Source organism: Amphiura filiformis, chromosome 2 (assembly GCF_039555335.1).
Source record: "Amphiura filiformis chromosome 2, Afil_fr2py, whole genome shotgun sequence".
Classification (NCBI taxonomy): domain Eukaryota; kingdom Metazoa; phylum Echinodermata; class Ophiuroidea; order Amphilepidida; family Amphiuridae; genus Amphiura; species Amphiura filiformis.
In genome coordinates, this window is record NC_092629.1 from 59,172,741 (window position 1) to 59,185,239 (window position 12,499).

The window sequence follows — 12,499 nt, forward strand, 5'->3', positions numbered from 1 at the left end:
TTGTTTCATTTTCGCTGAGCATCCCGACAATGCGATAGCTTTTTTTTTGGTCGACATCTCTTAATTCCTTCTTTTGGTACACTTCCATCTTCATAATCACTTTGGTCATCATCTGTCTGATCATCAGTTTCGATTTCTGTGTGTATACTTTCCTTGCTAGACACTTGATAATGGCTAGAGAAGAATTTTGCCATGGACATGTTTTCATATTTTGCTATCTTTGGTCGACCGATATACTTCTCAATTTGGGAAGTTAGCCAAACTTCTTCAGAATTTCCAGCATTCTCTTGAAGTTGTTGGAGTGGCAACGATATCCTGTGTCCATCAACATCAGTTTGAACAAACACAACATTACGTGAGCTTTGTTTCAAAGGCATACTGCAAACCATGTAAATAGCACCCATTACACTGATTTCTCTGTGTTGCAAGTACACGTTACCAATTTTTCTAAGTTCTGTAAGAACATCGGTATTCCCTTCTCTAGCTTCTCTTTGTGCGTTTCTGAGCAAGTCACCCATTTCTCTTTCACACTTCGTCAGGTACGAGAGCATGTATATTGTAGCCGCAAATGGATCTAATATGTACTGTATGTCCATGTTTCCATTCCAACATCTTATCAAGTGAGGATTGTAGTTGTTTACCCATTGATCTTTGAGACGTCGTTTCAGATAGACGGTGTTTCTTTTGGCAAGTGTGCTTAAGCATGTTTCAAATTGACTGTGTGTTATTTGCATTTTCTGGAGGATTTCATCAAAATCTGTGTCATCAGTGGCTGATTCAATTTCTTTCCACATTTGCTTAATTGTCTCCTTTGCATTCTCTTCGGTTTCTTTTCTACCTGCACGCTTCACTTCCGCTTCCAGTTCATTTAGATCTAGATCGTCTATGGGTTCTGGACGTCTGCAAATGAAGGTTTCGTTCGATGGTGGCCTAGGATAGTTAAAGCGGCATATCTGACCAGTTTTTCTGCATGACCTTGTATGGGATTTAGTATGCATCTGTACTTTTGATACTATTTCATGTAATTCGACGTCATCCTCTGGAGGAAGGTCACATGACACATATTTGTCAATGAATTCAGCAATTTCCTCGTCTGATTCTCTATCGAATTCTGGCGCATCTTTCACCCATGCTATCATGTGAATATGTGGCCAACCTCTCTGTTGGAATTCGGTTCTTCGACTTTTCCAATAGGATTGGCTGGAGAAAGAATCACGTCATTTATTAACGTATGGACTCTTTGCTGAAACATTCTGGCTGCTGTTGCTGGATTTGACATGATAATCTTACAATGATCTTCCCAGGTCATGTTCTTATGCTGTTCTGCAGTCATTGGCTGTTTTCCTTGTGATATTAGGATACCATTGTCTATGTCAATCCAACGTCTATCAGCAGCACTAAAGGTGATAAAAAAGGTAGGAATTCCTAGTTGGCGTATCATTGCGAAAACATCTCTCTTTGATTTTTCCCAGTAAGCGGGCGTTCCTCGTATCTTGGCTAGGAATCTGTATCCTTCATCTCTTCGAATCAGACCCTTCACTTCTTCATGGTTTCTTAACATTGAAGCTGTTATCTTTCTTCCATCTGCAGTCTTGGTACTACCTCTGCGAAGTGCAATTTGAATATTGTCACAAATCTGTTGCACCTCTGTTGCATACAACGCAAAGAAGATATATTCTGGGTTTCTGGCAAACCTGTTGTCTGCTGAAAATATGCGTGCATTGAAATAGCGAGATGGGGATAATTTATCTTCTCTGTCCTCATTGAAAGTATTTGAACCATCCGGGAATTCGGCGGGAAAAGATTGCGCTTCCATTTCCAAAACCTTTTGTGGCCTATTGCCTTCTCCTGGAGCTATACAGAGGATTGATTCGTCATGCTTGTCAGCAAGATATTGAGAAAAATCAACCGGGTGAAAAAAGGAATACAGAGGAGCAGATGTGTTCGTAATGTGATGATCATCATTATCTTCGTCATCATTACGACAATCATCGTCATCATCATTATTAGTAGCAGCATCATCATCATTAACATCATCATGGTTGTCCAAGTCTTGTCCTTCATCGATGTATTCGGACATTTCTATGTTGTCAGTACTATGCTCATCTTGGTCGTGCATCTCTTGCTCTTCATCAATATCGATGTATTCGTATAATTCTGTGCTGTCACTAGCTATAGATTCAGTCGCGAGTTCGCTCTCATTTGGAGAATGGGGTTCTGCGCTGATGTCATTTTCTTGATCGTGTTCGCCGGAAATCAGTTGGTCGTCTAACACAGAATCAAACTGATCAAAGTTGATATCGATATCTTCAAATACCGGATTGTTGGCTTTCAACCATTTAAGTGCTTGTCTAACTTTTTTTGGATTAACGTCCTGACACATATGATGTCCTTTGTAAATGAGGCGACGTTTTAACTTGATCCGGATAAGACTTTGTTCCGTTGGTAGTCTTGGTAAACATGCAGCGGTGTTATTAACATTAGCTTTTACGCACACGACTTGTCCATTGATACCTTTTTGAGCACCTTTAATCAATGGGATCATTTTCATAAATAGGATAGCTGGCGAAATGAGATGTCTTTCTAGCATGTTTAGTTCGGCTAATTGGTGCGGTTGTTGTACTAATGCCAATTTGTTCACAGTTGACAACTTCGGCACACGGTCTTTTAATAAATTCTCGTGGCATGCTCTGCAAATCCACACTTGATCATGAACTTCATCATTTTTGTCAGCGGGTAATGCATTTATATCGGTGTTGCAAGGTAAACTTTGCTCCAGGATAGACCGATTATAGGCGCTAGTGTACAGTGCCCTGACTTGTCTCTTGAAAAAAATACGTTGACATATCTGACACGCGTATGTAAGCTGATCGTTTCTACAGGATTCTTGAAAATGAAAAATAACTGTACTAATATCCGATTTTTTCCTGTACATATTTGACTGTGTTTGTTGACGCTTTTTCTCTGCATTTTCGGGAATTTCATACGATTTCTTTGATTGCTGACGTGCCTGATCACGTTTTTTCTCTGCATTATCTGGAATTTCATATGATTTCTTTGATTGCTGACGTTTTTTCTCTGCATTATCTGGAATTTCATATGATTTCTTTGATTGCTTTTTTCTCTGCATTATCTGGAATTTCATATGATTTCTTTGATTGCTGACGTTTTTTCTCTGCATTTTCGGGAATTCCATATGATTTCTTTGATTGCTGACGTTTTTTCTCTGCATTTTCGGGAATTTCATATGATTTCTTTGATTGCTGACGTTTTTTCTCTGCATTTTCGGGTATTTCATATGATTTCTTTGATTGCTGACGTTTTTTCTCTGCATTTTCGGGAATTTCATATGATTCCTTTGATTGTTGACGTGCCTGATTACGTTTGTTGTCTGCCTTTTCTGGAATTTCATATGATTTCTTTGATTGCTGACGTGCCTGATCACGTTTGTTGTCTGCATTTTCAGGAATTTCGTATTTTTGACGTGCCCGCATTTTTTTACGCTCTGCGTATTCGGTTGATTCATACTGTTCCTTTGACATTTTCGCTTTCTTTTCGAGTCTTTCATTTTTTGTTCGGTAGTCAAACTTTGATACCACTTTTGGTATTTTGAAAGTCCTTTCGACTTCGTTTGTGGTATATCGTGACTTCTGGCCCACGTGGAACAGCATGCCTCGTCGTGATTGCTATTTTCTGATAATAATTCGCTAGTCATTTGAATATGAACCGACTGAATACCGAATATTTCAGTTGTGACTTTCAATTTTGAACATAAGACTTTCAGGTAAGAATGTAAATTGTCAAAGTCTTCAAAAACCAACAGTACTGAATGACCGTTATTTGCTGTGGGGAACCCAAATTCATCCCGTGAATGTGAATCAAAGAACATATAGCATCCGGTTGCTGAATCCCTGTAAATTGCCATCATGTACGATTGAAATATCAGTATATTTAAATTTGAAACTGCAAATGCTGCTTGCAATTGTACATTGAGTGATTCTAGGTCATTACCATCCTCTTGTTCGAGTATGCAATATCTTAAGGGTTCATAATTGATTGCATATGTTGAGTTGTCTTGTAATTTACATTCTGTAGGTAATTGCGTATTTTCTAAATAACCACTTTCGTGGAGTTCACCTGATAGACGTAATTTCTGGGATAAAGTTCTATACAGATAATCGCCATCCTTCAATATTTGATCTAAATTCACAGTATTTAATTCTCGAGAAATAAAAGGAATGCGGCAAAGATACACTAATGTATTGCAAGAGCATTGGACACCTCTAGAATGGTCACTAAATAAAAAATCACCCTGATGGAAAGTACCAGCCACTTGATTTACGTAGGCAATGCGAATCGAATCAGGATTTGGTTGAATATTATCATCGATGATTATAATTTCTTTCTCGCATTGTTCTTTGTTTTCAGATTGTATTTCTGATATTTTCTTACTTTTCTCTTGACTCTGCCTTGCTTTTGCAACACGTGATTTCTTTGATGGACGTGGCATTATTACTGTGTCTGGATAATTTGATAGAATTAATATTATGCTAGATTAATTCGAACACAATGTTATAATAACGTCAACGAAGGTAACTAATAAACGGTATCTGTATATAAATATGTAAACTGGAAAATTTAACACTAAATATAAATACAACTAGAAAATTGCAACTTTATGAATACAACAGTAACAATAATAACTTTTTAAGAAACAATAATTATATTCTTTGAACTTGAATCAAAATGCTTTATGAAAGTTCTTGAATTCTTCTAAATATAAATACAAGTAACTAGAAAATTACAACTTTATGAATACAACAGTAACAATATTAACTTTTTAACAAACAATAATTATATTCTTTGAACTTGAATCAAAATGCTTTATGAAAGTTCTCGAATTCTTGTAAATTTATGTGTAAACTGAGTTTTTTTAAAGTTTGGATCACATCCAGTTCTTCACGTTTCGTGTCGTAAATGTAAGCGGGACTGCACGTAGAGTCTATCCGTTACAATTAAGTTTTCCACAAAATCTGTTCAGATTATCAACTCGTTATACGAAATTGTGTGTAACATTTAGCGTTACCAGGACTTGGTTGTATGCGCTTTGAACTTGTATCATGCAAAATAATGCGTTCTCTATACCATACGGAACCAGTTACACAGTAAGCCCCATGACGTTACGGTCGATTATTACGTTTAAATTATCATATGAAAACATACGTATTTAATAGCTTTTTATAATGATAATCCATTGTTTATGTTCTTGAATTGTTTCAATATTTCAATCATGAATAATGTTTATGGTTTAATATGAATTTCTCACTACGGGAACAAGTAGTTCATACTAGTAGACGGCATACTATAGAAATTCGTACTGGTACAAAGGCATACTAGTAGTTCATACTGGTAGACGGCATACTAAAGCAATTCGTACTGGTACAAAGGCATACTAGTAGTTCATACTGGTAGATGGCATACTAGGAATTCGTACTGGTACAAAGGCATTCTAGTAGTTCATACTGGTAGATGGCATGCTAGGAATTCGTACTGGTAGTTCATACTAGAAATTCGTACTGGTAGTTCATACTAGAAATTCGTACTGGTAGTTCATACTAGAAATTCGTACTGGTAGTTCATACTAGAAATTCGTACTGGTAGTTCATACTAGAAATTCGTACTGGTAGTTCATACTAGAAATTCGTACTGGTAGTTCATACTAGAAATTCGTACTGGTACAAAGGCATACTAGTAGTTCATACTGGTACTGCCGCAGAAAATCTGACAGTACTGAGTACTGCCGCAGCATTGAATACTGCGAGTCTATGGCAGAAAATCTGACAGTACTGAGTACTGCCGCAGCATTGAATACTGCGAATCTATGGCAGAAAATCAGACAGTACTGAGTACTGCCGCAGCATTGAATACTGCGAATCTATGACATTAAATCTGACAGTACTGAGTACTGCCGCAGCATTGAATACTGCGAATCTATGGCAGAAAATCTGACAGTACTGAGTACTGCCGCAGCATTGAATACTGCGAATCTATGGCAGAAAATCTGACAGTACTGAGTACTGCCGCAGCATTGAATACTGCGAATCTATGGCAGAAAATCTGACAGTACTGAGTACTGCCGCAGCATTGAATACTGCGAATCTATGGCAGAAAATCTGACAGTACTGAGTACTGCCGCAGCATTGAATACTGCGAATCTATGGCAGAAAATCTGACAGTACTGAGTACTGCCGCAGCATTGAATACTGCGAATCTATGGCAGAAAATCTGACAGTACTGAGTACTGCCGCGCTATTGAGGCGGTTATGATGTCAGTTGAATGTAATACTGGTACCACTGTAGATATAACTTCTGGGCAGTGAGGGTGGGCTCCATATTACACAATATGTAGTGGTATTCACAACAAATCTTAATAGAATTGACAACTTTAGTGTTGTTCATACAGGTCATTACTGTGACTGACATCTGCGAGTACATGCAGTTACTTTATCCACAGAAAGTACATTAAACATGTATGCACACCATAAATGCTGTGACTTTATCCAAGCATTGGAAAGAACAAAGTTAACAAAAAATATATAGAGTTTATGATGTAAGTTGAATGTAATACTGGTGCCATTGTAGATAAAGGCACTCCTTAGGTCTTTCCATATTACACATAACATGTACTGACATGCACAATGTACCTTAAGTCGCAGTTTTTGAGATGTGTTCATACAGTTCAAATAACACAATACATGTATATTGTATTGAGCTGAACATACATTAATGGCTAATGTCTGTAATATAAAATGCTCTGAGTCTGAGGCTTAAGCCTTTATTGGAAAGCACCAGACGAAAACTCAGGAATACTACTGCATACACAATTTAAATGGTGGTGATGTTGATGGCCGACCAGGTAAGTACTCCACTCCAACCAAAACATCAAAGTACAGTCAACATGCAGAACACCTGAAAAGGAAATAAAGAAAATCACACATTACAGTTTATTTTTCTTTTATGGAGAAGGGAGAAGTTCATATATCAGGTTATTTTGTTTGTTTGGTTGGGTTTGACAGGTGCAGCTTAAAGGGCTATTCCGACAAAAGAATTGAACCATGTACATGTTTTCAAAAAAATAAATTTGTTTTCCATCAAATCTGTCAAAGCTACATTGTATGTAATTATTCACATCATAATTTGTGCACATTTTGTACATAATATCTGCGCATCGGAATGTGTAACATTTTGTAATACCAGATAGGAACAAATGGGTAATTCCAGGGTAAAAAATATCAACTTTTGTACGTATAAGACAGCTATGAAAAACGTGAGTTCCAAGGTATTCATACCCATATTCACATTTCACCTTTTCAAATCACCTTTTTAAATATTTCTTTGGACAAAAGCTGATCACAGATGACATATATTAATGACACAGGTTTCTAAAGTGAGTATTTTACTAGATATACTAATGCAAACTTGCCAAAATTAAACCCTGGAGGCACCCTACGCGAGTATCTACAACTTGTGAACAACTCCTCAAACGTTCGAAATTTGTAGTTACTACAACTAGTAATTTGGTAAACATGCACCAACATAACTGTACGATGACTTAATTTAAAGAGCATGTAAACCTCTTTCATTTGATACCAAATTTGTCATTGTAGGACTTGTAGTTTTAAAGTTCTGAGCATTTTTGATGTTTTGGGTCATGTCCCTGTTTGTTTGTAAATGCCCAAATGTATAATGTACACTAGTTTTAACATACCTTAATTTTGGTAGTTGATGTTAAAAGCCTCAACAAAGGATTTGACAAGCAGTTATCACGGATTCTTGTTCATGCAAAAAACAAAAGGTTGCTTGTGCCGATGCCAATTTACCAAGAATGACTTCCTGTTGCAAAGCCAAATGAAGACTTCCACATGGAAAATTGATGTAGGATTACCATACTCCCATGGTGGTATAAAATGATACAAGGGGATAGGTCATGCACACAGTGATGTGTCTGCAAGGAAAAATCAAACAAGAAACAAACTTAAGTGAGCAATTCGCAATTCCAAATTTCCAATAAATCTACTATACTAAAATAATAAGCGGTCTCTGTCTGTCTATCTGTCTGTCTGTCCGGCTATGCGTTCCGCCGTGCTGCGACGCATCGATCCGATATTTGGGACATGGGTAGGTGCCGGGAAAAGCATGTTGACCGTGTGGTTTTGAAGGTCATCGGAGGTCAAGGTCAAAGGTCAAATTTTCAAACTTTGTCCGATCGGGCCCAAATTTGGTGGGTGGGACCCTTGATACAAGGGGAATATAGGGGCGAAATAAAATCGAGGTCAACCGAGGGCAAAGGTCATTACGGAGGGGTCAAATTTCAAACTTTGTCCGATCGGGCTCAAACTTGGTGGGTGGAATCCTTTATATGAGGGGAGCATGAAAAACATTATATGGAGGTCATCCGAGGTCAAAGGTCAAAGGTCATGGATTTCAAACTTTGTCCTAACCGGGCTCAAACTTGGTGGGTGGCATCCTCGATACAAAATTGAGGTCAGCCAGTGCTCTCACAGCATCAGGGCTCTCACAGCTGCAGGTGCACTAGTATAATAAATAAAAATTGAAACTCCTGTGATTATAAATTCTAAAGTCTGATACACAATTCACACATGTACACCTGTAATTCAAATTTGAAATATAAACCACATGTATAGGTAGAAGACTCCCCCCCCCAAGAACTTTTGATTCTCATCAGTCATTATATTCAAGAGCTAAATAAAAGAAAACTGATGAGCAATAAATAACGTTATACGACATGTGGTTGCAGAGATATATGCTAATTCAAATATCTCAATTTTTTCACCCAATATACTGTATAAACTTTTTGTGCATGCACACATTGTAATGCAAGTTATAGGCCTATACTATGCATTCTTAAAGTACATAATTTTAAGAAATAAGCACTTGCTCAGTAGCTTATACAGCCCTTTTTAAAACGGGCGCGGGCCCCCGGGTATCAAAAAAGCACAGATTATCAACACGATTGACGCACAAATATGAGCGTACAGCTGGCAAATACATATGCGCAATACAATGATGAGCATGCATAAATTGTTGATTGATTTTATTTTTTTATAGTTGTCATTAAAAACAAATCCTGGTTTTGATACTACTGTGACGGGACCGAGCGGCCAGGTACGTAGTAAGCGGTTTAATTGGTGGGTTTGCCGGAGCTAGAATCCGGCTACGCACTGGAGGAGTCTGTGATGGACCTCAAAGAAAACTGCAGTGATATCTTGTTTACTTCAACAATGTATTATTGATTTATTCGTGGCACTTGTCTTATCTGTGTAACATACTACGGGTTTCCCAAAATATACTTTATCTCCACAAAGTAATACCATCTCACATATAAAATCAACACTAGCTTTTTAGCTTTTAATCTGGTAAGCAGGCTGTCTCATGCGTCACAATAACCGGGCAGCAGGTAACAGTAAACACAAGTTGCCGTAGCACCAATAAACATGCTATACAACGGCAACAGTCTGATTTGTAAACCCGGGCCAAATTAACATGGCCAGCTCAACAAGCTAAAGTACGCCACGCCGGAACCTGAAATACGCCCTAAAATGCACCACGCCAGAATCGATAAGAAAAATGTGTTAATATAATTATATAACATGTAAGGCCTACAAAAATCTAAGTTATTTAGTACAAAATGAAAATTTGGGCATAGCGGTCCCGCGCGGCGCCATGCCAATATCAGGCTAAAGTACGCCACGCCGGAACCTGAAATACGCCCTAAAATGCACCACGCCAGAATCGATAAGAAAAATGTGTAAATATAATTATATAACATGCAAGGCCTACAAAAAGTTATTTAGTACAAAATGAAAATTTGGGCATAGTGGTCCCGCGCGGCGCCATGCCAATATCAACGACACTTGCGAACGACATGGCAAGCATGTATTGGCAAGGTATCATTATAAAGTTTGACAAATATGATATAAAACACAACTACCTATTGGCAAACGAAAAATTGGGCAGCATGGGCCCACGCCAATAGGTATAATACATGCAAATGGCATACTAGTATGCATTGGCACATATTAATATTTTGACAAATACATCCAAGTTTTTGAACGCAATTGAAAATTTGCGCATAGAGGCCCCCCTCTAGGTGCTGACCGGATTTTCAACAATACATAAAGATGACACACCCGGGTATGTATCTTTATGTATCATCACTATCTTAAAATTACAACATAATAAAACAATGCTTTTAGCTGAGGCTACAATGTTTGCATACTAATAATAATCATGAATAATGTCAAAAGTCAGACAATATAAATAAACATTATAATAAATTGTGAAAAATGAGAAAGAGGGAGTATTATTTTCCAAACGAAAATAATACAACGCGAAAATATAATAATCCCTATTAATATTATGCACAACATGCCATCTCTAATGATTAATTAAATCTAAGATCCGAAATAGTATTCGGGTAAAAGCAATTAGTGCATGTACATGTATGTGATACTTAGTAATGCGCTGTGCCGTACGTGCATCAATCCTCACGTCCGCCATGGAGCAATCACGCAACAATGAAAACCAAATAAATTTAATTACAAAAATAATATAAGATAGACGAACTAAATCAGTCATTTCTCTCTTTCCGCTTTACATAGAAAATTCTGTTACGTACCAACATGAGCAGAAAGGAACGCTATATTGTTTAAAACCTATGATTATGAAATACGAACACGATAAAGCATGATTTTAGAGGTGAATTTGTAGCCAAAAACAAAAAGAAATCTGCATGATGCTCCGTATACACTCTGCAATGCTAGAATAGCGTTACTGTTGCACATACTCACTCCGCAAGAAAACTTGCACCACAAGCTGCAGAAATCAGTGCCGTAAGCGTCCATTGAAATCATCCCATGCAGGCCATATTATATAATCGTCCTCCCTATCATGTAAATGGTTAAATTAGTTACGAATTAACGCTATTTCTGGCTCTTCGATGCAATGTCCAAATCACAGAAAAATAAAATCAGAGGTCGCCTAATTGGTGACGGCTGTGTTTAATACTGACTACGGGCGCACACCACCAAATCAGTCCAAGGGTATCCCTCTTGATTCAGTTTAAAGGAGTTATATGGTAGAAATATGATTTTACTACAATTACATGTATACCTCCCTTACCAATAATGTTGCATCACTGTAGCAATCCTATCCGTCTTCCATAGGCTGAGATCCAGCTACTTTTCTGTAATTTTAAACATATTTTTTTTCAAATTTGACATTTTGACCTCCTTAATGACCTTTGACCCCAATTTAAAAAACCTTATATACACCGAGAAAATGCATTGTTACAGTTTAAATAAAAAAATCTACTATGCTTAGTTATGGAGATAAAAATTCTTGAAGTTATTTAGCTTAAAACCGGAAATGACGTCTAAATGATCTTTGACAAAAAAAAAAAAAAATACCGTGAATACATCGGGTAACACTAATGCATATAAGAAGTTTATGTTACTCTGGTCTGGTTACGTTTTGAGATATAAAAAAAAATGAACATATTTGATGATTTTTGGTTTTTGACCGGGAGCGACCCCTTAATGACCTTTGACCCCGAAACTGTAGACACCCCAAAGACACTGGTTGGTAGCAATGCATGTGTGCTAATGATAACAGTCTGCTATGTAATTTGTAAAAACAGTGATTTTTTGAATATTTTTAGCTTTCAGACCGGAAATGACCCCCTTAATGACATTTGACCTCAATTCTTTTTGACAAGTTTTAAGCACTGTCACATGTTGATTCATATGCATGAGTCACATGATCATTGCATGTAATTTGTGGAAGGAGTAGCATTTTTTGTGAAATCACATTTTTGACCATTATAGCTAGGTCAAAGGTCACAGCAAGGTCAAAGTCAAATGGAAGGTTTGGCCTAGCCCAGTGGTCTTTTGGGTCAAGTTAAGTTGAAATCTGTCAATCCCTTGCGGAGCTAGATGCAGTTGATTGGTTGCCAGAAGAAAGAAAGAATTATACATGGATTTGATTTTTTTTAAATTTTTGATTGACCTTTTGACCCCCTTAGTGACCTTTGACTTCTATGAAAAAAAAACCGTATGTACACCAACAAAATGCATTGTTCCTTTTTTAATTAAAAAATTCTACTATGTTTAGTTGTTGAGATAAAAATTCTTGAAGTTATTTAGCTAAAAACAGGAAGTGACCCCTTAATGACCTTTGACCCCCAAAATAAAAATACCATGCATACAACAGGTAACACTAATTCATGTATGGTGGTTATATTACTCTGGTCTGTTTACATTTTGAGATAAAAATTTTTTGAACATTTTGGTTTTTGACCGGAAGTAACCCCTTAATGACCTTTGACCCCAAAACCGTAGGCATCCTAAAGACCCTGGCTAGTAGCAATGCATGTGTGCTAATGGCGACTCTCTGCTATGTAATTGGTAAAGACAGTGAT

The 12,499-nt window shown here is 37.2% G+C and overlaps 1 protein-coding gene and 1 long non-coding RNA gene across 2 annotated transcripts in view; one reads left to right on the forward strand and one right to left on the reverse strand.

Moving 5' to 3' along the window:
- Positions 1–12,499, forward strand: part of LOC140146465 (uncharacterized) — a 64,159-nt gene that overhangs the window by 42,328 nt on the left and 9,332 nt on the right. The window lies entirely within an intron of this gene.
- LOC140136361 (uncharacterized) lies at positions 6,594–11,056 on the reverse strand. Its single transcript, XR_011856653.1, has 3 exons — positions 10,872–11,056; positions 7,769–8,005; positions 6,594–6,969 (listed from the first exon to the last, which is right to left on the reverse strand). It is a non-coding gene; the product is annotated as an uncharacterized lncRNA (long non-coding RNA).